We start from the raw sequence: 25387 nt of genomic DNA, 5'->3' as shown, positions 1-25387 counted from the left end.
TCATAAATATTTGCTTTTGTTTTGATTAAACACAGAGGCAGTGAACAGCTCCTGGTGGTGTATGAGGTACTGAAAGGCCTGTGATGTTAAATACCAGCTCCCTGCCCATCTCTGTCCAGCTGGGAGCATGTTACAATTCAGGCAAAGGGACAATTCTGTGTTACTTCAATATGTCCCATACTCTATGCTGCCTCCATCTACCAGTACATCACTTGCCAATGGTTGCAATACATTTTTCCTCTGACTCACCATATTTTTTTCAAATGCTTTCAGTACTGAAGGTTTCTCTATTTTTTTTCCCAGAGCAAATTCTGTAGAGCTAGTAAAGAAAGAAATGAGAGGAAGGGAATCAGTTCCTGCAGGCTTTTGAAAAGGAATTGATCTATTTCAACTTGCAAATCATAATTCAGGTAGTATTTTTAACACCATGTCCATGCCTAACTTTTCTTTTAATGCATGAGGGGCTTGGAACCCATGTGATTTGGGAAATCTCCCTGTGTACTTGCCTTCATCTTTAGATGTGAAAAATGGGATCTTAAAATTTCAGTGCCTCTTGCAGTTTCTTACAAAAATAGTACCTCCCTACAACATGGATGCACTTTGAAGAGAATTGCACAAAATTATGACTGAATGATTCTTAGATTCTCTCTTGTCAGGATCTTATAAATTAAACAGCAATGTTAACATGCTTTTTTAGTTGCTGTGATGTTCCTGCTGTTGGTTTATTCTGGTATGTTGATGGCTTCAATCAGACCAGCTGATTGCTTTCTGTTAGGCAATATTTCTGTAAATACTTTTGGTATTTTATATGTATACTGCAGAAATTCAGACTGCACCTGCAACTAGCACTATGTATTCAACTCTTTCACTGATCAGTTTTTCTCTGGCTCACACCCCTAAGAGAAATCAAGTCTTTTCAATCCATCATGAGCTGCTATAAAAACTTGCTTCATAGAATTTTGCACTTTCCACTAGCAATACTCAGAGCTGAAAAGGCACAACAGCTATATGAAGCACACTGCAACCAAGGACTATGCTTATGAAGTCATGGAATAATCTTGCTAAGTTTCTGTGCTTTTTTATAAAGGATCACATTTTCAAACTTGGAGCCGTAATTGTTTGGCACTTCTATAAAGCTCCTTCAGTGTTGAAAACCAACAGCAGGCATAGAAACTTAGATTTCCTCAGCACCTCTAAAAGTCAATCTCTATGCTGTTTGGCTGCACAAATATAAGGCAATATACCTAATCCAGCTATGAAGAGTTGTTCTATGCTATACAATATACTTCCAGCTTAAAAGTAGGGCATTTCAAACCCCTCTAGCTATACTGAAATAGAAACTATGCCTGTAAAGATACCATTATTGAAAGGTTCCTTTCCTCCTCCTCCCCCTCAACCAATCCACTATCTTTGGAAGCATATGCACCATCTTATTCTGGGCACCACTGAGTTCCAATAGAGCAACACTGGCCCATAAATGACCTCTTTGATGAAAATAATCTAATAACCAGCACACGGGAGTAACAGAGAGGGAGGGAGTCCTGATTCTTCACCATGTGCCCCCACAGATATGCAGATTACTCACTGCCTAATGGCACATAGGGACTGTGCTTTGTGCTGGAGCCAGAGCTCAGCACCTACCCATCATCTCCTCCCATTGCTGCATTTGCAGCTTTTATTTAGCAAGAAGTTAATGAGAGTGATTGTTGATGCCTGGAATTTTGGAGGGTAGAAATGTCAGGGACAGCAAACAAAAACAACAGCCACCACATGTCCTTGAAGAAGATCACACAAGCCTTCTGACCAGCCTCAGCAGTGTGAAGCAGCCAGGACTCAAGCATCTCTAAGTAATTTGTAATGCTTTGCAAAAATGCCTGCCCAAACTTAATAGAGGAAGATCTGTAGAGGTCTGTAACTCCTACCTTTAAGTAAATTCTCAAAATCTTAACAAGGAGGAATGAGGCTAATATAAGACAGTTACAGTAATAACACTGTCATAGTGCTCCTCAAATCCATAAAAATTGAGGAGTCATTACAAAATAGGAGACACTTGAGTTTACATGATTTTTATAAGGGATCAGTATTGCTTTGAAAAAAAAACAACTGATATATGAATCACTTTATTAAGTTAGGATAATTTTACTGTTTGTTGAATCAGAAGTAAAGTGAGAACAGATCACAGTTCCAAAGTAATGGAGGCTTTAATGACAGGGATCACTTGAGTCACTTACTGAGCAAATGAAAATTTTTGGCTCACTAGAGATTAGTTTAACAAGTATTAACTAATAGTTCTGCTAAGTGCTAGCTTCTGAATATTTTGAAAACCAGATGAATAACTAACAATACTTCAGTAAAATAAGGTGCAAGAACATAGATTCACACTTAAAAATCTCTCTGTGTGTACTTCATATGAACAGTAATAGCTGTTCTGGAGATTTCTGTAATAGTAGAGCCTATTGGCAATGGTAGTCTTCTGCTACTGAAATAAATCTTGGTTGCTTTTCCAATAGTAAGCAATTGGTATTTGGGATGTTTCAAATTAAATGGAAAGTTGTTCACGTTTGTGTCAAAGAGGAGTGATATTTAGCATCTCAAACATGTTTACACCAGCTGCCATGCTTGAGTACATAGAAGCTTTGTGGTGGAGCTTGGCTGTAGTGATGCATTAGCTACTACCAGACATTGACCAATAACATTGATATTAAATATCTGGCAAAACCAAAATTATTCACATGAAAAACTTAGTCACACTTAACATTTTATTCACTTATGTGTTCTAAAGCATGGTAAATATTTTTAGAAAATCCATTGGACACATTTCTTGAACATGGAAACAAAAAAAAACAAACCAAAACCCCGAGCAGCAAGCCCAGCACGTGCTGTCTAGAGCATCTTGGTAATTATTAGTCCCAGCTTATCAAGTCTTCTTACACAGAATGGAAACAAAAGGATCAGTATCATATTTACTGCAAGAACAGAGGAAAAATGTCTGCAGTCCAGCAGCTGATGTGTGTTCGGCCTATAACTCTACAGCTTGTCAACTGTGTGTACTGTGAGGGTGTACAAAGCACCTGCATGATTTACTGACTTTGATGTCATTAGAATTATTTCCAAATGTTTTCATATGTTGTCCCCCAGGGATTAGTTGCCTTGGGAATCACTGGTATTATTTACCATTATTTTCCTTACTGACATAGCGTGATCTTGACTGATAGCCTTAACTGGTGCAGAGGTGGGGGTAGTGTACTTTCTGACCATCAGTCTCACACTCTGATGTAACAAAACTGCCATGATTTTAAAGATAAGTAATCCTTCCCAAGCATATTGCCAAACTTGTGTTAAAAGGTCAACATTTATGCTGTTTTGTGTCCTCAGCAGAAAAAATAAAGCTAACATGAATTACAAACTGATCTGCATAGTGCCGAGGGGTGTGTGTAGTGGCATAACACTTACCCTGGATACAGCACCTGAGCCCAAACACTACATGTAGCTCTTGACAAAGCATTTTGTTTTGTTGTCTTGCTATTTTGTATAACTGAAGTCCATGAGGCTCATACAGATAGGTGCAGTCATAATAATAATAATTATTATGATTATTGTTATTATGTGGAATACCTTGTTTCCAGAAACCAAAATACAAAAACAGAGATAAATGAGCACATTTTCAGCTTTTGGGGCTATTTTTGTGTGTTTATTTCTAACAGGGGTAGATGTGTTTTGGTAATGACTCTAAGTAGATGGCATTCTAAACTGTCCCAGATTTTAGTCAAGTTTAGTGCTATCACAATTTCTATGATGAATTTCAAGGAGTGGAGGCATTGTTGCCTGTAATTATTGCTCAAGTGTACTTACAATGGCTTTTTGGAGCACTAGATTTTTCCCATACTAATACTACTATTATTCATTTTATGTAGTCTTTTGTTTAGCAAAGAGATAAGAGCATTTATTATCCAGAGAAGTGGGCTAATTTTGCAATGATATGCACAAAATCCTCTGTATATTGTTGAATTAAAAAAGCAAACATCATGACAAATAACTAAGAGCATTAGTCATAAACAACACAAGGTACTTGGTTTATTTTGCAACAGCAATTTTAATTCCTCCAAAATTGACTTGTAATTTACCATTTTAAGAAAAAATGTACATCATCTATTACTATCTGGGTTTTGTGTACTTCACTCTGAAAAAAACCAAGGGTAAAACATTACTTGCTGTACTGAGTTTAAGCCTACCACTTTTTTCTTGCAATGATGTGAAGATAGCTGCTATTAGCCAGCAGAATGGGTCTCCAAGCTATAAAGATTCATCAGGTTTTTCTCAGACTTCTAAGATAGGCACATTTAAGGCATTTTGGCAGTTCTCATTAGGCAAATCACTAAAATCTGTGCAATGTAGACAAGAATCACACAAACTATTTTTGGACATTTAGTCCAAATATACTACCTCAATAAAGCAAATTAATTCAAGGTTTTGACTTTACTGAACCTTTAAAGTCTAGAGACCAAGTCCCTGTGGTCAGGAGGCCATCCCTGTCCTTGGAGGCCATGCATTGTGTACAGCTGCAAGGCATCCCTGTAAATTCATCTGGAGATCCAGACTATGTAAAGAAAGGAATTTATACCATGGGTATAAATGAGTTCTCACTAGGGCGTTACACAATCCACACCTTTCCTATGGAAAGGCTTGGAGCACTTCAGAAATCTCTTCTGCTTTTGTTACAGAAGGGGTTTAGGAATCTTCTGGTGCTCATTAACATGAGTATATGTCTAGTTTGGGAGTTTACCTGTTGTATTATTACTGCTGATCTCAAATGCAGCACTTCACTGATTGCAGCTTAATTTCATGTTGTTGACAGATCAGTAAAGCACTCAGATCCCAATTTGCTTTAAGTCATGTGGACTGAAAAGGTTTTCCCTGCAACACTCAAGGAAAACAAATAACCAACTCAGTTGTGCAGATCAGTTTAAAACACCTCAGATAAATATCACTGAAGGAAAGGGTCTTGTATAGAGGATAGAAATTGTGACTTTGAGAACATATCACCCCAGCAAGTTTGTTCACACCCTTGGAATGCATAAGGACTGTTGGTCTCTCCTCCATAAGGTTTATTTCTTGAGTGGTCTATGGGGGAAAAGGGAAAGCCACCCAGTGTGTCATTGGAGATGTTGGTGTAAGCTACTGAAGACAGATGGATTCCTATCTGAAATGAGGAAACACTTGTGTCTGTCTGAACAAACTGTTCTTTTAGGCAAAACACCATTATTCACATTGAAAACAGCAGCAGAAAATGCTACTGCCTCTGCCCACTCCTGGTACAAAACAAGCATAATGATCTCTTAGAAACAACCAGGAAGAAAAGATGCAGGCACACACTCACACATCTACACCTAAGCCTGTATCTATGCCTCCAGTGAGCTCCTGAGTTAGTGCAAACAAACCTCACACTCCAGCAGCACTGCCAAGTGCAATGGAGGGCCTGTGCTGAGGATCAGAGACAGCAGAGCTTTGCAGCCAGGCAAAGCTGGAAGAAGCTGCAGCAGCAGCTCTTGCAAGAGCTGTTCATAAGCAAAGGCAGGAAACAGAAACCATGAAGGAGCAGCTGGTTTCCAATCCCTGAGAGGTCCTGAATTAGGACTGAAAGAAAAGGGTCAACCCTAGAAGTAAAGGCTCAAGAAATAGTAACCCCCTAGCTGGGAGAAGAGCCAGGGCATGGGGGAAAATAAGCAAAGGACTGAAATCTCTGTGTTAGAGAAATACATTACATGTTCAGTAAAGGGCAGCACTGCTGAGTTTTTGCTGTGCCAGGTGAAGGACTGGTGTCCTCTGGCACTGGCTGATGTGTCTGTTCGTGAGCCTCACTGTCAGTCCCACAGCAAGGGTCTTTTCATGGAAAGAGCAATTTTCTAAGCCTGCAGAACCCCAGGAGGTGCTGGAGCTCCTGTCACTGTCATAGGTACCCACAGACCCAAAACACAAATACCAAAAGCAGGGACTTGCAGAGATTTCTGTGGCAAAGGCTACATTTCAGACAGCTTTTCAGGCATCATCTGATTTCCTGACCACACAAACCACCTGTCTTCTTACCATTCCTGCCAACATTAATCTTACATTGATGCCATGCACTGATGCCATGCACATGTACAGGTAATACATTAACTTACTACAAATCCTTCTCTTAGAGATTGTTTTAGAATAAGAATGTTAAGGGATTGGAAGGAAGCTTAAAGACCATCTACTCCCAACCCAGTTGCCATAGGCAGGGACACTTCCCACTAGACCAGGTTGCTCCAGGGCTTATCCAGCCTGGCCTTGAACACTGCCAGGATTGGGACATGCACAACCTCCCTAGGCAGCCCAGCACCTCACCACCCTCAAAGTAAAGAACCTTTTTCTAATACCTCACTCAAATTTCCCCTCTTGCAATTTGTACCCACATATTTAATATATTACAAGTCACTAGGTTTACCTGTCAAGCTAGTGAGAAGTTAGCATACAAATATTTCCTCCACCTATTTTCTTACTAAAAACCTCAACAAGACCTAAACCATAAGGTTTAAGCACATAAACTCTGAAGTATCATGGCACTGAAGGAAAAATCAGAAGCTTGTCAGTATTTAAATACACTACAAAAAATCTTCTGCCATGCTCTTTACTAGACCTTCCTTTTTTTTTTGGAATTCTGTGTACAGAGGTTAGACCCAATGCTGATCAGAGAGAATCTAAATACCCTACAAGAGAATGTGTCCTGTGAAGCATCTCAGTGGGCTCGAACCAAGGAAAGTGGGCCTTGGAAGGTCTGAAGTTTCAGCTTGAGGAAGAATGCAGTAAGGATAAACTCTTGTTTTGAATATGCTGAATGTGAAAAGCCGAGCTCTGGCTTGCTCCGGTGACACTGCTCTTCCTTGTTCTCCCTCCCTCAGGTAAAATTATAGTGAGAAACAAGTTAAGCCCAAAGAGCAGTGTTCCTCTATGAAAAATGTTCATACAGAACATCAATTTCCTTCATTACGCATGCTGTGTCTGTGAACAGCTGCCTGTTCATCACAAAATATCAAATAACTACAGAAAACAAACAAAAGGAATATTGGCTTTACTAAAGATCAATGAAACAGAGTTCTGCTACATTAGCAGCAGATTAGCTGCTACTCAAATTTTAAAAAAGAAAAAAAGAGAAGCGTAACCAAGGTTGTTTTTCTGTCTGTAAAAACTCCTATAAAGAAAGAGCTTTAACGAGTTAAACCAATGCCAAGTCTTGGATCTCAGGCCCAAGAGAAATCTTCAGCCCAATGAAGGACAGGATGGAAAAAGAAAAGGCAGTGGATCAGTTCATTATTTGCCACAGTAGATAGCAGAGGCATTAGTAGGACACCATTTTTGATTGAAAGCTTGTAGTCTAGAAATTACTGCAAAGAAAAAAACAAAACAAAACAACAAAAACCTAACCAACCAACCAAAAAAACTACCACCATCTTTCTATTATGAATTCCCAGAGCACATGTGTGCCTTTAGATGTATGAACAAATACTCTCCATTTTGGAATTTAAATATCCTAAAGTTGACAACAAGGTGATTATTTGCTCATTTTTTACCCAAATAGACATTAATATTCTTTGCTCTGAATGGGCAATGATGCTTCACTTCTTGTGATCCTATTCTGCATAATATCTCCACATCCCAATTTGAGGTCAGAACTGTTGGAAGTGATTAGGCCAAAATGCTCATGGGAGCAAAATATGGTTGTAGCTGCCTTCTAACTCAACTTTTCTTTCCTCTGTTTCTCTTCTCTGCTCTAATGCTGGAATTCAGACTGCTGCAAACCTCCAAAAAAATCAATCATCCAGGTGACAGACAACATGTCAGAGAAGAGAAAAAACCAAAGGCTTGAGGAGAGCTGGTCATGTGCCCTCTATACACACAGTTGTACACACATTGTATTGTTCCTGCTGGTGATACAGCCAGAGTGCTTGACAATAAAAACATTGACCTTTGCTTATAAAAGGAGCAGATTAACCAAAGGTTACCATGTTTGTTAACTCTCCTAGGCTGCCTTTTTATTCAATATAGGAGCCTGGCACTACCTGTCTGACACATGCAGGAACTGGCCTTTGTGAAGAACAATTTGATCTCTGCAAAATGATTTCCACCTTCCCACAAAGGTTCGCAGCACAAGAAGCAGCAGAGCAGTGGAATATCATCTGTCATTCACAGATTCTTTTGGGCAACTTTGAATTTGGAAGCACAGAAGATAGCTCTTCTCAGTTACTTTATACAAATGTGCATGACAGACTGAGCCCAAGACTGATTTACAAGCAATCATGGAAAATCCTGAAACTTAAATTTTCTACTCAACAAAAAAGCTGAAGAAATGGTGGTATGCTCACATACTGTACAGAACTATATATCCCTTTCACAAACATGGTTTTTTTTATTTCCTGTATCTTAGCTTGCAACCCTCCCAAGAAACAGTAAGAGGAAAAGCATGCCTGCAGCCTCTCACTAGCTCAAAAACAAAGGCTCTCAGAGCTAGGGAGTACACTGGGCTCAACTCAAAACCAGGAATGAAGCATTTAAATGGGGAACCACCACTTAGGAGCTCAGCCAAACATTCTTTACCAAAACACCAAGGAAAACAAATCTGCCAAAAAAAACAAGAGATATACAATACAGCCATGCAACCTTTACCAAATCTGGTTGTCATCTACCCTGCCTATACCAAGCCTGTCCTTCTGGCTGCATGGAGGGGGTGATATAATTATTTACTGTTTTCAGATCATCACTGCACATGATAGCAGGGAAGGTATCCCTCCAAATCAGCCCAGACTCCTGACAGTAGTAATAAACTAGCAGCTGCTGCAACTCTGTGTCTTTGAATGACTCAGGCTTTTCTTCTTTGCTGAGGAAGCTACTCACTTAAACTGACAGCAAACATTGTCAGGATAATTTTCTTGCTTAGTGTATGCTGATTCATTGCTGATGCAACAAGTGTGAGACCTGCAAGTTATTTTGAAAACAGGCCCCTCTCAGCAGCACCACAAATTCATTTTAGTAAAAAAAAAGAGACTGGATTTCTCTCATGAAGTATGTCTTTGAAATTCTGGCTGCCTCAGTCTCTAGGGGAAACTTCTCTCCTTTCACGCAAAGTACATAAATTCCATTGGACAATTTATAATGCAGGAGCCATCCTGCTATGAGTAACTTGGTAACAGGTATTTTGGCATTCAATTCCCAGCATTCAGTTCCCTTTGCTCTCTGTGATCACTTACCCTGCTGTTGGAATTCTTTCAATGGATGTACGAAGAAGCCATGTTATGCACCATGTCAGAATTGTCTAGTGAGGCTTTTTTTATGGCCTACCTTTTCAGAGTGTCAACTCAACTACCAGTACCATGAATAAAATCAGAAAACTGTGTCTTGCCTCTATAAAGTGAGCACAAATCATAATGCAGCCCTGAGGAAAAAGATAAATAAATTTCGATACTCCAAACTGTCAAATCTCAGGCTTGTACTGCAGTTAATCACAAAAGCTAAAAAAAAAAAAATACAGTTTAGTGCAAGATGGTGCCAATTCAGGTCTTCCTTCTCCCCTTGGTTTGTTCCTTTCCTGTCATTTTTTTTTCACTTTTCTTGCTATCTATAGCTCTATTGTCCCCTTGTTTTAGGCTTCAAAACAATGATCCTTTACCTCTTGCAAAGACAATTGCTGTAAAATACAGCACCAAAACCTAACTTTCCAAGACTGAAAAATCAGTTCTTATTTTTCAAGATCAGATCCTTTGGATTTGGTTCCTGTGCCCCACAGACTATTCCGTTTGCCCTCCCTGTCCCAGTGTTGAACACACCATGCAGAACTAGCCACGCTGATGCCAACTCACACAAACTGTCCTCTACTACAACTCATGTATGTCAGCAAACCAGAAATTTAGTCATGCCCAGGAATGGTATTTGCAAAGTACACCTACATAAGCAAAATACAAGCGTCGTGATGCCACCCAGCTGACTGAGACAGTGTCCCTGCTACACATTAAACCAGTTCCTCAGACAGTGCTCCTTAGTCAGCACTGTCTCATTGGAAGAGCTTTGTCACTGACTTTGCTTGTGTCCACTTCAGTAGGCTGGGCCATGGGAAGGCATTATTATACAGGGAAATAATTTTTCCAGCACCAACATGACTAAGGAGCATTAGCTTTGAGAAGGCCAATTTTCAGAAAAGGTGAACAGCAGGTAGAACCAGAATGCAAGTGAAGCATTTTGCAAAGAAAAAAAATCTTCCGTTTCTTCCTATTGCTTCCCCATTTCTCTTTCCTTTCCCATGAAGCTACTGAATTTCACAGGTTTAACTCTTGATACTAGTATAAAGGAAAAGTACTTTTTACAACATCTTTTACAAACTTTGGTTTTTTTCTTCGCAACACTGCTGCAGCAATATAATTCCAGTCTTCAGGAATAAACAAGACAGAACTGACTCCAAAATACTACTTTTCTGAAACCTGTCCTAATTTTGGTATGATTTTGTATCATCAATTTCATACTCTTAGTAAGAAAAAATAACTGCCCCACTTCCAATCCGCATATAAGAGATGCAAATTTGCTAGGAGGTTCATGTTTTATTATCATACATTAAAGTTACCTAGTAGGTAGCTCTGCTTTAACTTGTTTGCAGATTACAAACAGGTCCATGTAATTCCATATCCCTCAATAAGTCAGAGCAAATACCATCACACATCTTCCAAGCAGCTCACAGCTGAACAATGTCATTTCCTTTCTTTCAATTTCTACCCTCTTCTTCTCTCTGCAGTGTTGTTTCCAAGTTGTCTTCCTGCTACTCTGAAACTCACAATTACAGAAAGATTTCTATGCTCTTACAAAAGCCACACTTTAATCAAAGTTTTCAAGGCAATGTTCATGCACTTAGAGGCAATGATTCCTGATGTGAATAACTCAGAGAAGTTTCACAGTTTGGTTTAACACTTGCTTGACAAAGACACACTGTTAACTCACAGCTGTACCATCCATTTGGGCTCCCACACTTGGTGTGGTGCCATTCACTGTGCCCAGGACACTTTAGAAACCTGTGTTTCTCATAAATGCAGAAGCAGTTGCTTAGCTATGGATGGGGGAAAGTCTTACCATGTCTAATATCATCCTGAAACACATGGAATCATAGAATGTTAAGGGTTTGGAATGGACCTTAAAGATCATCTAGTCTCAACATCCCCTGCCATGTGCAGGAACACTTCCCTTGCCTTAAACACTGCCACGGTTGGGGCATACACAACCTCCCTGGACAACTTATTCCCTTGTTCCAGCACCTCACCACGCTCACAGTAAAGAACTTCTTCCAAGTATCTAACTTAAAATTCCGTTTGTTGAATTTGTACCTAATTACTCTGTGTCTTATCACTACAGTTCCTGACAAAGAGCCCCTCTCCAGCTTCCCTCTAGGATTCTTCAGAAACTGGAAGGTTGCTGAGGTCTCCACACAACCTTCTCTCCTCCAGGCTGAACAGCCGCAGCTTTCTCAGCCTGTGTTCATGGCAGAGGTGTTCCAGTCCTTTTATCAGCTTCGAGGCTTCCTTTCGGCTTGCTGCAACAGCTGCATGTCCTTCTGATGTTGGGGACACCAGAACTGTACACACACTCCAGCTGGGGTCTCACCAGAGAAGAGCAGAGGGGCAGAATTACCTCCCTCGCCCTGCTGCCCCAATGCTGCTTTTGATGCAGCCCAAGTTCGACTGGCTTTTTGGCTTGAGAGCGCACACCTGCCGGCTCACGTTGAGTTTTTCATCAACCATCACTTCCAAGTCTTTCAGCTCATCCTTCAGCTCTTCAGGCACTGGACTAACTTGGGGAGGGGTGGGAGCAACGACCCCTCGGGCAGGGCAGGGCCTGGCAGCCAAGGAGATGGCGGCTGGCCGGCCTCTCCCGCCGAGCCGCTCATGCGGGCGGGCAGGCTCCGCCGGAGGCCGAGGCCCAACCCTACCAGGCCCTGCCGGTGCGGGCAGCCGCAGCCCCGGTTCCCCGCCCGCCGTGAGCCGGGGCGGGGCGGCTGCGAGGGGCGGCGCCTCCGCGATCCCCGGGCCGCGCCGGGGGGAGGCGGTGGCGGCGGATCCGGGCCCGGCGGAGGCGGAAGGGGCGGGCGGACGTGGCCCTGACTCTGCGGGACGCGCGATGCTGGTGAGTGGAGGGAGGCCGCGGCGTTGTGTCGCAGCGAGGCCTGGCCCGGCCCGGCCCGGCCCGGCAGGACGCGAAGGCGGCGGCGCGGGGCCCGGCACTGAGTCACGCCGCGGAGAACGGGGGAAGGGGTGGTCGGGCCCGGCCGGCCTGCCCGCCTTTCTTCTCCCGAGCGCGCTCCCGGCCCCGGAGCGCGGGGGCGGCGGTGGTGGCTGCCCGGCTCGCTTGTGGATCCGGCCCCGGAGCCGCGGGCCGGGCCGGAGCGGGGAGGCCGCGAGCTGCGCACTCAGAACGCTTCGCCCCCGCCGGGGTGCGGGAGCGCCCCGCTGGCTGCCCGGCCCCGCAGGATCTGCCCGGCTGCCCGCTCCCTCCTTTCGTCCCCGTCCTTCCCCCGTGACCGCGGCCCCCGCATGGCCAGGGCGCCTCGGTGGCTGCCCCAGCCTTTCCGTCCCGCCCCGGCGGCTCTCAGACCTCGGGCCCGTCCTCCCGCAGCCCTCGCTGTGCCCTCCTCGGCCCCGCGACTGCCCACCCCAGCCATCCCAGGCCCTGCTCCTCCCACGCCTCTGCCCTCTTTTTTTCCCTGTGAGCTTTTGTCTGTAACCTCACCGGGCACTCTTCTGGGGAGTTCACCTGCTCTCTGTCCTCCCTGTCCTTTCCTGTGCTGCTTCCTTTCACCCTGTTCATCCCAGCAATCCCCACAGCCCTAGTGATAGTCAGGTCTGTCTAGGAGCTTTTTGGTTGTACCTAGAGACATTCCCTAGTGCTCTCAGTACCATTGTGGCTGGGGGATTTTTGCCATAGTTCATCTCGGTCAACTTCTCTAGGTTTCTCTTGCTCTCAAGGAGTGTGCGCCAGGCTTCCCCTTGTTGCCACCTACTGTTGTGGCCTTAGCAGAGAAGGTGCCCCCATAACCTTTTGTTTGTCTGTTTGTGTACTTATTGTCTCTATCCAGATGACTAGTCTTGCATTTTTTTGTTTCAAATAACCAGCTCATTTGTTTCCCTGTAACTTTGCCAATGCAAGCTAAGTGTGTCCTGATTGGAATCCTTTCCCCATCCTTCTTGTTTCCTTTTGAAGTTATATTCCAGCACTGTCATTACCCCTCTGTTACCTTTCCCCTTCCAGTTTTCTTCTGCCCAGTAACCATTTCCTTCTTCATGTTTTTTTTCCCTTCTGATCTTACTTTCCTGTCATTAAAACCTTCTTTGTGATCTCACCTAATACTCTTTTCTTTGCCCATACTCCTTTCCTCTGTAGATTCAAATGCTGTCTCCCCCACTTTGTATTTAAATCCTCTAGCTATGCCTTTGAGGAGAAAGGAATTTTACCCTGGGTTATCTGAATACTTGTGTTCTGGTTTCAGCTGGCATAGAGTTAAACACTGAAAGGGCAGAGATTAATTATTTGTTTTACCTTATTTTGTTTTGATTTTTTACTGACTTCTTCAGCAACTTTTCCCTTGATATATGTGTTCATATATAATTACATACTTCAGCCCTAATACGGACACATGCCCTGATGCTACTCAGGGAGAAAAAATTCTCTATTGGAAATCCTTTTGGCAGGACTGGGAGCAATAGTCCATGGGGGCTAGACATACCTGGTGGCTATATAGCTTGAATTAGGCTAAATAATGTTTGTAATACCATATTGTGAATTAGTTGAAATTGAGTGTATTTGGGATGCCTCCTCTTTGGGGAAGTAGCAAGATACTATGCAGGTACCTCAGTATGTAGTTTTTACTCACAGTGAACTGCTGTAATGTTGTGTGTTGATGATTACGTGTCTGTGTGGCATCAGCACTTTGTGTTTCTGGTGGTGACTTGACCAGAAAGAAGTCTTTTCCATCTACTCATAGCTTTTTGTTTTCAGTGTTTGTTGTCCAACTTCTTAATTTGTGTCTGTCTTAGTTGCTTTGGTTCTTAAGATTTGGTTGCATTTCACACTCATCTCATGACCTCATGTTTGAGGTGCAGTTTAAGCACTGGGCACACTTGCCCCATGGAGGCATGGTGAACACATTAGATCTCAGGAATAATTTGCACACCTAACTCAGAATCCGAGTTCAGTGCCTTGTGTTAACAACATCTCTGGAGGAAACTTCCCATTGCTTATCCAGGGATCACGTAGAAAACAGTCCTAGTTTGGGCACCTAAATTAGGCATATGTGTTTTGCTCCTTGGCTGACAAAATAGTGGTGGTGGTTTAGCAAAATGATTCTTCCACCTTGCTCCCTTGTACACTGGTTTGAACTGGCATTAAAACTTGGGCCTGTTGCTTGAACCATTGACACGAGAAAATCACATTGCTTTAAATTAACCTAAATTCATTTAAGATAAATGAATGCACACCCTTATTTGGATACTGCTTTGGGGGTGCCTCTTTTTTGATTTAGCTTATTTGTAGTCTTGGTGCAAGCTCTTGGATTTTAGATGTATTATTATGAAAACAATACTGAGTCCTTAGAGAAAGTTCTCAGGTACTCAGCTTAAGAAGTATCCTACAACTTGTGTGTTAACATCTCAGAGTACTGCTTTTCATCTGTTGTGGTTCTTAGATAGTGCCTAGTTTTGTGTAGTTACAATTATTTCAGTAGGGCCTAACTTAATGATGAGTCATATCCCAGGTGCCAGTGGTTGTATGGATTGGAAATACCTGGAATCTTCTCTCTTGCCATGAAGTTTGATTTTTTTTTTTTTAATTAATCAAAACCCCCACAAAATTCTAGTGAATTAAACAGCTTTAAAGATGCTCCACTTGCACTTACACCACTCTCAACATCAAAAATTTGTATTATGAGCATGAAGGGAGGAATTTCCTAGTAAGAGGTCAGTGTGTTACGAACTCTGCTGTTGTACTTCCTGTGCTGTCCAACAGGGTCTGTCTCTGTGCATCAGAAGGAAAACAGGGCAGATGTCCCACTTGGATGGGATATCAGGAGGATGTGCACAGGCAGTCATAGCAGCCTGCAGCTTGGTGCAGTCTTCCTGCTGCACAGACCTGGAAAAAAGAAGAGTATGGAAAACTTGGCCTTGGAAGTTCTGCCTGTGCTTTACGAATGCATGATCTCATTTTAAATAAAATACTTAGGTGCTAGCATGTTTTTTAGGTAAAAGTACACTAAAAGGAAAATTTTAGTTAACTGTATTTTTCAAGCTTACCTCCATGTAAGAAGTGGTTGTTGGAACCAACATTTAGAGGCCTGGTTACAAATTACAATCTATTCAGCGTGCAAACTTAAACAGCTATTTTTTTTGGTTTGTCATGGAGACCACTGAGTTTCCCTTGCTTGATAAAGGAAAATTTTCAGTAAGAAAATATAATTATTGGAAAAATTACAGAGACATGTTGAGTTTGCCTACATGAGTAACTTACTGTTTTATTGTAAGAGTTGTAGGTTTTTCAGTAGACGAACTACTAGAACAAGAACAGATTGGCTGTTCATGTTTCTACGGCACTGCAGTCCAGACCTGTTACAGACATGACTAAATGACTTGGTAATAAAATTGCTCTGAGCTGACGTGCCCTGCTATAGTGCTGTAACTTGTAGCCTTTAATGTAACCACAGATTTAAACACTCCTTGCGTTATCCCAGCTTCTGGAAAGAGCACTGCTTTAGGAAATAATCTGTGTCCCAGTGGGTAGTTCTCTGTCAGTTTTCTCTTTACCCACAGAACCTCTGATGTCACAAGAGAGAACCTCTTCCTGCTGCTGCTTTTCCTCTTATAAATTATACAAGTCAAATACATATTTTTTTAACTGAACCAAACATTGATTACATTCCACTTTATTTAATGTAGTGTTTTTCAACTCCTTCTTTACCTATGAACCTTAGAAAAATTAATGAAGGCTACTGTGAAAATAGGAAAATAGTAATTTCATTTTGCACTTCAGGGAATGGATGTAGAGTCATATGTAAATTTTTGCCAGAGTTGGTGTCTCTTTCTCTCCAAAATGTCACTACTTTCTTTGCCAGTAGTATCCTGAACTTGTAAAAAGAAGCAGGTGATTCCCACTCTCTGTTCTGTTCTCTGGTGACTCTTACCTGGAGCACTGCATTCAGCTCTATGGCATCCAGCACAAGAAAGACATGCAGTCATTGGAGCAGATCCAGAGAGGGCCACAGAAGTGATCAGAGTGATGGAACACCTCTCCTATAGCTGAGAGAGTTGGGTTGTTCAGCCTGGAGAAGAGAAGGTTCCAGGGTGGCCTTATTGAGGCTTTCATTCAGTGCCTAAAGAAGGGGGATTATGAGAAGGATGGAGAGAGACTTTCTGCAAAAGCCTGTAGTGGCAGGACAAAGGACACAAATTTTAAATGGAAAGAGGGTAGATTTAAATTGGTTATAAGGAAGGAATCCTTTACTTTGGTGGGTGATGAGGCATTGGAACAGGTTAACCAGAGAAGTTATGGATACCCCATTTCTGACAATGTTCAAGGCCCGGCTGGATGGGGCTTTGAGCATTCTGATCCAGTGCAAGATGTTTGTCTGTGGCAGAGGGGTGGTTACTAGGGATGTTTAAAGGTGCCTTTCAACCCAAACTGTTCCATAGTTCTTGAATAAACAGTATAACATCAATGTGATATTCTTCCAAAATCTAAGGGAAAAAAAAAATTATTATCTCCTTTTCTTCCCTTTGGATTGTTCTGGTTTTGGAATCAAAAGGTTCCGTGCTTTAGTTTGGTCTAGTGAATACAAGTCATTGCTTGACAGCAGGACTAAGAATAAAGGATTAAGAAATCTCTGACATCTTTGTAGTTATGCACTAGATTTGAATATCAGTTCAATACCATTGACTTCTGTTTTTCTTTAAACTAGAAGTAACTAAAGTTGATATAAAATTATCCTCTGTCTTTGGATTTGATTAGATTTGCTCTAGTTTATGTTGCTGTATGTCTCAAGCTTGGTGTTATTGAGCAGAAGAAATGGATTTACATGTAGGATGGTGAGGATCATGGTGATGGAAAGTTTCTGCAGTGCAGGGAGCTTCTCACTCTGCTCTGATAATGTACTTATCTTTTGAAGACATGCACATCTCCTATTTTATTGGAGACTGGTGGCTTCGCTACTGGGACCTGGATGTATTTGATTCCTTAATAAACACAGTAGAAAAAAAGTTAAGTTTTTAAATTTGAAGCAGGGAGCTAAAAAATATGGGTTATTAGTAAGGCTATTTCAGCCATAACTGAAGTCAGAAACTTCTTGTATTTTTAATATGCATTTGATGTAACTTGGCTTTTTGTTCCTCTGTGTTTCAGGTTGGACAAAAACTTAATGTGGATTAGAGTTCAGAACTAAGGCTGTGGTGTGACCTTAGTTCACCCTGTTTTGCTCTGTAATTTAAACTTAATTTCATATGTAAATTTGCAAGCTCTTCTAGTCTCACAGGCAGTGGAGACTGTCACTTGAAAGTTTTATCTAAAGTTTGGTGGACTGAATTAGGGAAAAAAAGAGAATTTTAGGAAATAGTTCATCGTTTGTTAGCTGTTAGTCTTTTCATCTTGCTTTTCATGGTAGTAATTTCACGGGCAAATGCTCTGCTTCTGGGTAGCCAAAGGATAAACTTTTCACTGTACAATTGAAAATGCTTTTTTAGAATGTTTGCTTTTTTTTTAAGAAAACAGACTGTTCTCTTACTCTCTTTTTTTCAGAGATAACTTTGAAGAAGTTTTGTTGTTTCTGAAAGTGTGCCTATGCTAGGATGCTGTCACTAATAGGAGTTGTATAAAAATAAAAGTTTATATCCTTAAGTAGTTGAATTGATTTTGTTAGATTCTAATGCAGGCTTAGCTTTAAAACTTAATGGTGCAAGCTTAATCAACAAGAAGGAGGATTTAAATGTGGGTGTTAGGGATGTGTGGCAATTTTAACTTTTACAAAATTAAGTTAAATTGCTTCACTTCTATACCAAGGGTGCCTGTTGCAGTCATTAGAGATCAAAACTGATAAATAATTTGCTGAAATGGTACTAAATTTAAGCATAACTAACTTTTTGTTAGGTATAAATTCTTTACTGTAAGTTAAGGCTGCTAGAATTCAGACTTTGTAGTTGAACCAGAAGAATTACATAAAATCCCTTTCTAGATTTTAATGAGAAAGTTCTCATTCTTTTTGGGCTGACTGTATTTAGGCATCTGGAGTGAAATATATGAGAGGTGTGCTGTTCATTGCCAACAGTGTTTGCAGCATTACACCACAGTAGGAATCAAGATCAATCCATGCACTTAATGTAAACACGATTTAAAAGGAAAATAAGAAAATAAAGAGGGAGCAGCTTTCACAGGTCGTGATTTTGTCACATGCAGGAAATGAATGTAAGTAACTGCAACAGTCCTTGATTTATCCATTATTTGTCACTTCAGAATGAAACATTAGTATGAAGGTGATTATGGGAGGAAACTCTTCAGTATTTAAGCTGTACTTTTGTAGTACATTCAAATATCTGAAAATACCAGACTGTTCACAAGATTCATAATCTGTGTGACCGTCATCTTTATTTATAAATTGAAGTGGCAAACTGGATTGCCTTGATCAATTGAGCTCTTGCACAAATAACAAGAGGGAAGAAGTTGTAAAATTAGCAAGCTGTTGGGAAGAGATTCCAGCCAGAATTCGTTTTTGCTTGTTAGCAACATGTTAATGGTTTTTTAAAAGTTATTGGTAAGAACTGCTGCCTTCCAAGAGCATGGAAAAACTGTGGAAATATTATTGCAGGTGAAAATTCCTGTTTGTGTCTTTACAGCGCAGTGTGAAAGTCTGTGTTGTGGTGCATTGAGTTCTGTTATAATGTTGGGGGATTTGTGTTAGGGTTCAGAGGCTTGACCTGGATGTTCTGGTGGAGGTTATGCTGTGTCTGAAGCAGACTGTAAGACAATGCTGTGTTCTTGGTGGAGATCAGTAGGATTATGATGTTTCAACTTATTAAGTTGGATTTAGTTCAAGTTTTGATGTCTGGTAAGGTCTTTTGGGAAAACAGTTACGAGTAAGAATTCTCCTTGCAGGATCATTAAGGTCTCTAAACTGGCCCAAGGTATTTCAGAGTTTCCAGCCCTTCTGTGTTTTTTCTTTCTGAATTGCATTGGATTTAACTCCTTGCTGCTGTTGTTTTGTTTTTGTGGCTTTTTGCAGTGGTGTTTGGTTGGGGTTTTTTTGTGGGGTTTTTGGGTTTTTTTCCCCCCTTTCTAAGGAAACAAGGTATGTTATGCTGTCTTCTGCTTGGAACATTGGGTATCTAGCAATTTTCATGGCTTTTCCTCCCTCATTTTCCTTTTCTCCATCTTCCTGACTGAATCAAGAAATGCATCTTCATGTGCATTGTCCTTCATTATTTATGTTTATTTGGGTTTCATTGGGCTTTGTCTGGTCTTTTGCTTTCTTGTTTGTTTTGTTTTTTTGTCTGGGTTTATGTAGGTTGTATCATATATATGATTAAAGCCAGAGGAAAAGTGGGAATATTCAAGGCTCTTTATCTTATTGTGGTTGTTTGACCCTGGTTGCTTGCCAGGTATCCACCAAAGCCCCTCCATGACTCCCCTCAAGTAGACAGAGGAGGAAAAATACAATGAAAGGCTCATGGGTTGAGATAAGGACAGGAGAGACAGATCTCTCATTGATTACTATCATGGGCAAAACAGACTGGTCTTGGGCAAATCAATTGAATTTATTATTAATCAAAATCAGAGCAAGTTAATGAAAAGTAAAACAAATTTTTAAAAGACCTTCCCCCCATCTCTCTGTCCTTCTTGGCTCTACCTCCTCCTCACCAGCAGCGCAGGGAGGCAGGGGCCGAGATATGGTGAGTTCACCACAGGCTGTTTCTGCCACCGCTCAGGGAGGAGAGTCCCTCTCCTGCTCTGACATGGGATCTTCCCATGGGGGACAGTTCTCCATAAACTTATCTTGCATCAGGCCTTCCCATGGGCTGCAGCTCTTCTTTGATGTGGGTCTCTTTCCACAGGGTGCAGTCCTTCAGGCACAGCCTGCTCCAGCATGGGATACCCTCACAGGGTCATAAGTCCTGCTAGGAAACCTGCTCCAGCATGGGATACCCATGAGCTCACAGCCTCCTTTCAGGCATCCACCTGCTCTGACATGGGTCTCCTCCATGGGCTGCAGGTGGAAATTTGCACCCCTGTGGTCTGTGAGTGGGTCTCTGCATCCCTGTGTTCCTCCATGGGCTGCATGGCCAGGGCTGTTTCACCATGGTCTTCACAGGCTGCAGGGCAACCTCTGCTCTGGTGCCTCATCCTCCATTGACCTTGGTGTCTGCACGGTTTCTCTCACATATTCTCATTCCTGTCTTCTCTGAGTGCAATTACATCTGTGCAATAATTTATTTTCCTTCTCAATATGTACTCACAGAGATGTTACTGCCATCTCTGGTTGGCACAGCCTTGGCCAATGGTAGATCCATCCTGGAGCCGGCTGGCATTGGCTCTCTTGGACTTGTGGGGAGCTACAGCCAGCTTCTTACAGAAGTCACCCCTGTAGCTCCCCCTGCCACTACCAAAACCTGCCACACAAACCCACTACACTTCTGTAAAACTTTCTCCCTTCTCTTCAGTGCACCCATATCTTGACTTGATTCTTTTTGTACTTTTTCTAATCTGCAGTATTCCTTTTTCCAATATGTACAACTGAGTGTTTGAAGAAGCTGTGAAGCACATTAACTGCAGGTTCAGTTAAAAAATACTGTAGGGTCTCTGTCCTGTTTTTGACACAGGAATATGCAAGACCTTAGGTTAGAAAGGACATTCAGTTTAGGAGCAATCTGCAAACTTTCTACATGAGGATTATTTCGTCAACAACAAAGTGAACTCTCTCTGAAGATGGCCAACCAAAACTTGAAATGTTTTACCTATGTAGTACTTAAGGATGTCGTCCCTTGCACTGTTTTCCAAATTGATGTTGATGCAGTAAAACAACCATAAAACCTGTTGTTTGTGGGATTCTAAATATTGACCAGAGTTTACTTTGGCTGGGGTTGTCTACTCTCTGTTCATGAGGCAGCATGTATATGTTGGATTATGGCGTGGGTTGTTTGGGTTTTTTGTATTAGCTGTGGCATTATTGTAGGGAGATACCTGTCAAAAGCTGCTGGAATTGTTTGTTCGAGGAAGACAAAGGTAAAGCTGTAAGGAAGAAATAAAGAATGTTAAGGAGCCGGTGAAAGAATAGGCAAAGAGAAAAAGTGACACACTCCAAGTTTCTTGGTCTTATTCTGATGAATAGTTATTAATATTTTAGAAAAATCCTTGTATTCAGGCATACAGATAAACCAACCACATGAGTTAGAAAGGCTTTTAGTGAAGACAGCAATGGATAATTTAAGTAAATAAGAAAAGCATGAAAACTGCAATGCCAAGTTACTTACATATATTGTGTTTAAATTTGAACATAAAATTGAATTTTAGAGTTTTTCTAGCTGTGAAGAGCACGTCCAGGCTTTATTTGTTCAGCTGGCAACTGTATCGTTGGCACATGAAGTAATGTAGGAGTGTATTAATTACAGTGCTTTAGATATCATTGATCAGAGCTGTAAAACACAGAGGAGGGGGCGTGGGGAGAACATTGGAGCCCAAAATGAAGTCATCGTTAGGGAGGTACAGTATTAACCTCTCAAAATTTACACCAAATTTACACAACTTGTTCTTACATTACTGCCAAATTACACACACTTGCTGCTGCTTTTTTTTTTTTTTTTTTTTAATGCTGTACGGAATTTTTTACCACCCAAACACAACTTTTGGAAGGGATGAGTGCATGCATACATCTCTGTTTTTTCTCATAATGAGCTGAATTTGACTTCCTTGAAAATGAGATGAGCTAAAGCTTTTCACACTACATGTAGCTCAGTGTTTCATAATAATACAGAGGAACTGAACATTGTAATTTTTGTCATTTGTCTCTTAAATATCTTTGTTGAAAAGGGAGAAAAAATTCTAGTATTTCTCTTCTGGTGTTGATTTCTAGAATAACCATTTTTTACAATAGTTGTGTTATTTTGCTGGGGCACAGTGAAAATGTCTGCTATAGGCAAATTCTCCAGATGTTGATTAATTACACATTTGTAGCATGTGAAGTGCCAAGGACATTATGCTTGTTCCTAGTCTTGCTTTAAGAATTGTGTCATGTGAAGTGCATAAATGGTCTACCTAGCTCATAGCCTTTATATTTAGTGGCCTAAAATAATTCTGGACAGAAATGTGAGTGCTATATGTGAGGACCATGGCTCAGCTAAGCAATGTTACAGTGTAAGGCTCATAATGCTAACGCATCAGCTGAAGTCAAGATACTTTAGAAACTTCATAATGCTAAAGGTTTTTGAACTTATTTTTAGTGACATTCGTTCCACCATAGCTTATTAGTGAAACTTGCTTCTCTTCCCAAATGGTTTTGGGTGTAGTGTGATTAACTCCGGTCACTTAAACTCATGCTGTTAGACATCACAAGAAATTTTCCTCATATTTGAAGTTAGACAGGAGTTAAAATAAGTCTAGAGCTTGTGCCACTTTATTGCATCTTTAAACCAGTGTTATCTGGGCTCTTGCATCAGCTGGGAAACCTTGCTCTGAACCTCTGAGTTCTTACTGTGCAAGAAGCTGACGAGTTCAAATTCTATCTATAATTACTGAAGTAAACTATCTTGAAGTATGTAATTTAGAAATAAGGGGTTGTGGGAGAACAACAGGTGATGCACAGGCCTTGGGGCTGTAGAGCTGAAAGTTGTGTTGTGTTAGGATGTAAAAATCAGGTATTTACTCCAGCAGATGGCTTGGGATGCTGAAAAGCCAGTGGGATCCATTACGTTTTTTAGATAAAAGATGGGTTAACTTTCACATTTTCCTGAAGGCCTCTTCCAGCATGCACATTATTTTCCAAAGAGGTGGGATATCTAAAAAAGACTATTATTAGATTATCAATAAAAACAAGCCCAGTATTTTCTAATGCAATGTGTTCTTCCTTCGCATATCATGTTTATCTATCATGATGGGTGTCCCTAAGTAATGAAATAGAGGGAGTAATGTTTAAGTCCTTCAAGGCTGTTTTAAAGTTTTGGCAAAAGTGTTACCTCCTTTTGTTTAGACTGTTTTAATTGCAGTACTTGAGTGAGGGTTGAAAGATTGGCTGGCATTGAACACTATCATCCTGCTGCATCAAATTGTGCATATATTGTCCGGAAACTGCAGGGGTGATATTTCTCATGCAAATATAGCTGCTCTTGAAGCTATAATGAAGTTTGGGTTCTCTGGTCCAAAGCTGCAGAGTGGATGTTGCAACTCAGGCAGCTGATTTTATCCTTGAAGCAGGTCAGCAGCAAGTCTGATCTGTTAGGGGGAGAAAGTGCAGTGATGGTCAGTTCAAGACCAGCTTGTGCACAGTCCTGCCAAGAGCACTTTGCAAGGGAGAGACCTCACTGATTGAAAGGTCATGACTTAATGGTGAGGTTTTAATTCAGGCAGTTGCTCGCAGTCTGGGCACTGAGAAATCTGCCTTAGGAACTCTTTCTCCCTCTTTTTAGCAGTGGGGATGTTGGGTGAAGAGACGCAGTGTAACTGCTGCAGACTCAATTTGACCTTCAAGAATTGTTGGCCTAGGAAAGGGTTTTTGTGTGTGAATCAAATAATTGCACTTTTCACATGAAATAGAATATCATATGTTTGTGTATAATAACAACTGTGCCAAGTAACAAAGCCTTGTGTTACCTCTGCTCTTTCTATAAATTTATTCCATAATTTAGTTTAACCACTAAGTACAAGTAGTTCTTTTCATAAACATGCTTTTGTAGTAAAGTATTGTTACATATTGAAATTCTCTTCTTTTTAAAGTAATAGATTAATAATTACCTTTCTGTTTTTCTGCAGATAAATAAATCTGGAAGAAATTGATAGTGGCTTCTAGAATTATTCATCTATTCCTCTATTTTCCAATTAATATTAAGTAGTAATTAACTGGAAGAAGTAAGTTGTTTAAGTCTAGGAAGTTAGCAAGATGGTACTGTCATTCTGTATTCATGTGTTTAATTGCAAAATTCAAATTGAATGCCAACCAGAGGATAGTGAGGTAGTGTCAATTGCAGTGGAATTATGACTTATAATTAATATTTTTATATAGTGGACTGCATGTTGAAAAAACCCCAAAATTAAGTTCTTTTTCATAGCATTTTTAATAGCTACATCCTGACTTGAATACAGAGATTTCCTTTAGGGGAAAGGGAGGGTGAATGAGGAACACCTTGAGTTGAAAAGATTCTGGGAATAGGTAGTATTTATAGATGCACCAGGGTACATAAAAACTAGGAGATGTTTAGTTAGAGAGGAGAGTTAAATACTTCCATCATCATAGAAGGGGAAACTCAACATCTGCCCGTTATGCTTTCTGCTAGCTAGCAAGGGGTTGGCCTTTTGTTAGAAGCTCTTATACAGCAATTAATTATTTTGTGTTAGGTACACCAAAACGTGTTTTACACAAATGCACTCTAAGCTCAGGCTGTTTGCTATTGGCAGATTAATTAGCAAATGACAGTTAATTCTTATACATACTGCTGTTTTTGTAGGGTTGTAGATTCAGTACTGTGTCTTCTTTAGTACTACTTCTAAGAAATAAAAGTGTTTCTGCTCTCCTGGATTGTAGACATGGAATTAATTTTCTTGCTTTTATTGCAATGCTGACTAAGGATCACAGTCCAAGACTGTGGGCGTGTAACATGCACAGAATATTTCCCTCAGTGGAGGTGAATGGCCACTCATGGACCTTTGTTCTTCCTGGCTTTTGTTGCTCAGTCCTGAAAGTCCATCGTCAGTAGTACTGCAGCAGGTTCAGTTTCCAGAAATTAAAGAAGTTAAATACAAGCAAGGTATGATCTAGATTACACTTCAGCATTATGAGGCATGATTGTCATGTGTCTTTAATAACTAGCTTGCTGTGATTAGAGAAACAAAAATGGCAGGGTTGAAATTTAGGTATGTGTTTTCTAAGATGTATATTGATTGAATTCTTGCTTTTCCACCTAATTCTCTGAGTAACTGTTTCCCCTGTAAAAAATAATACTAGCTACATAATCAGTTGTATGTCAGATTAAAATGAGACAGTACTTGTTGCTGAGACTCACACAATAAAAATACTTCTTGGTGTTTTTACTTAGAGTTGGAGATTTAAGTGTGTATGAGTAATGGGAAAGCAAAGGACTGCGAGGATTGGTAATTTCTGTGTTAC

General features: G+C 40.8%; 1 protein-coding gene across 1 annotated transcript in view; it reads left to right on the top strand.

Moving 5' to 3' along the window:
• Positions 1-12036: 12036 nt before the first annotated feature.
• The window catches only part of CUL1 (cullin 1), a 52443-nt gene continuing 39092 nt past the window's right edge, over positions 12037-25387 (top strand). The window contains exon 1 of the mRNA XM_054629503.2: positions 12037-12174. The gene's annotated coding sequence lies outside the window, so the exon portion shown is untranslated. The remainder of the gene's footprint in view (positions 12175-25387) is intronic.

This window comes from Agelaius phoeniceus, chromosome 1 (assembly GCF_051311805.1).
Source record: "Agelaius phoeniceus isolate bAgePho1 chromosome 1, bAgePho1.hap1, whole genome shotgun sequence".
Lineage (NCBI taxonomy): Eukaryota > Metazoa > Chordata > Aves > Passeriformes > Icteridae > Agelaius > Agelaius phoeniceus.
This window is presented reverse-complemented; position numbering and strand designations above follow the sequence as displayed.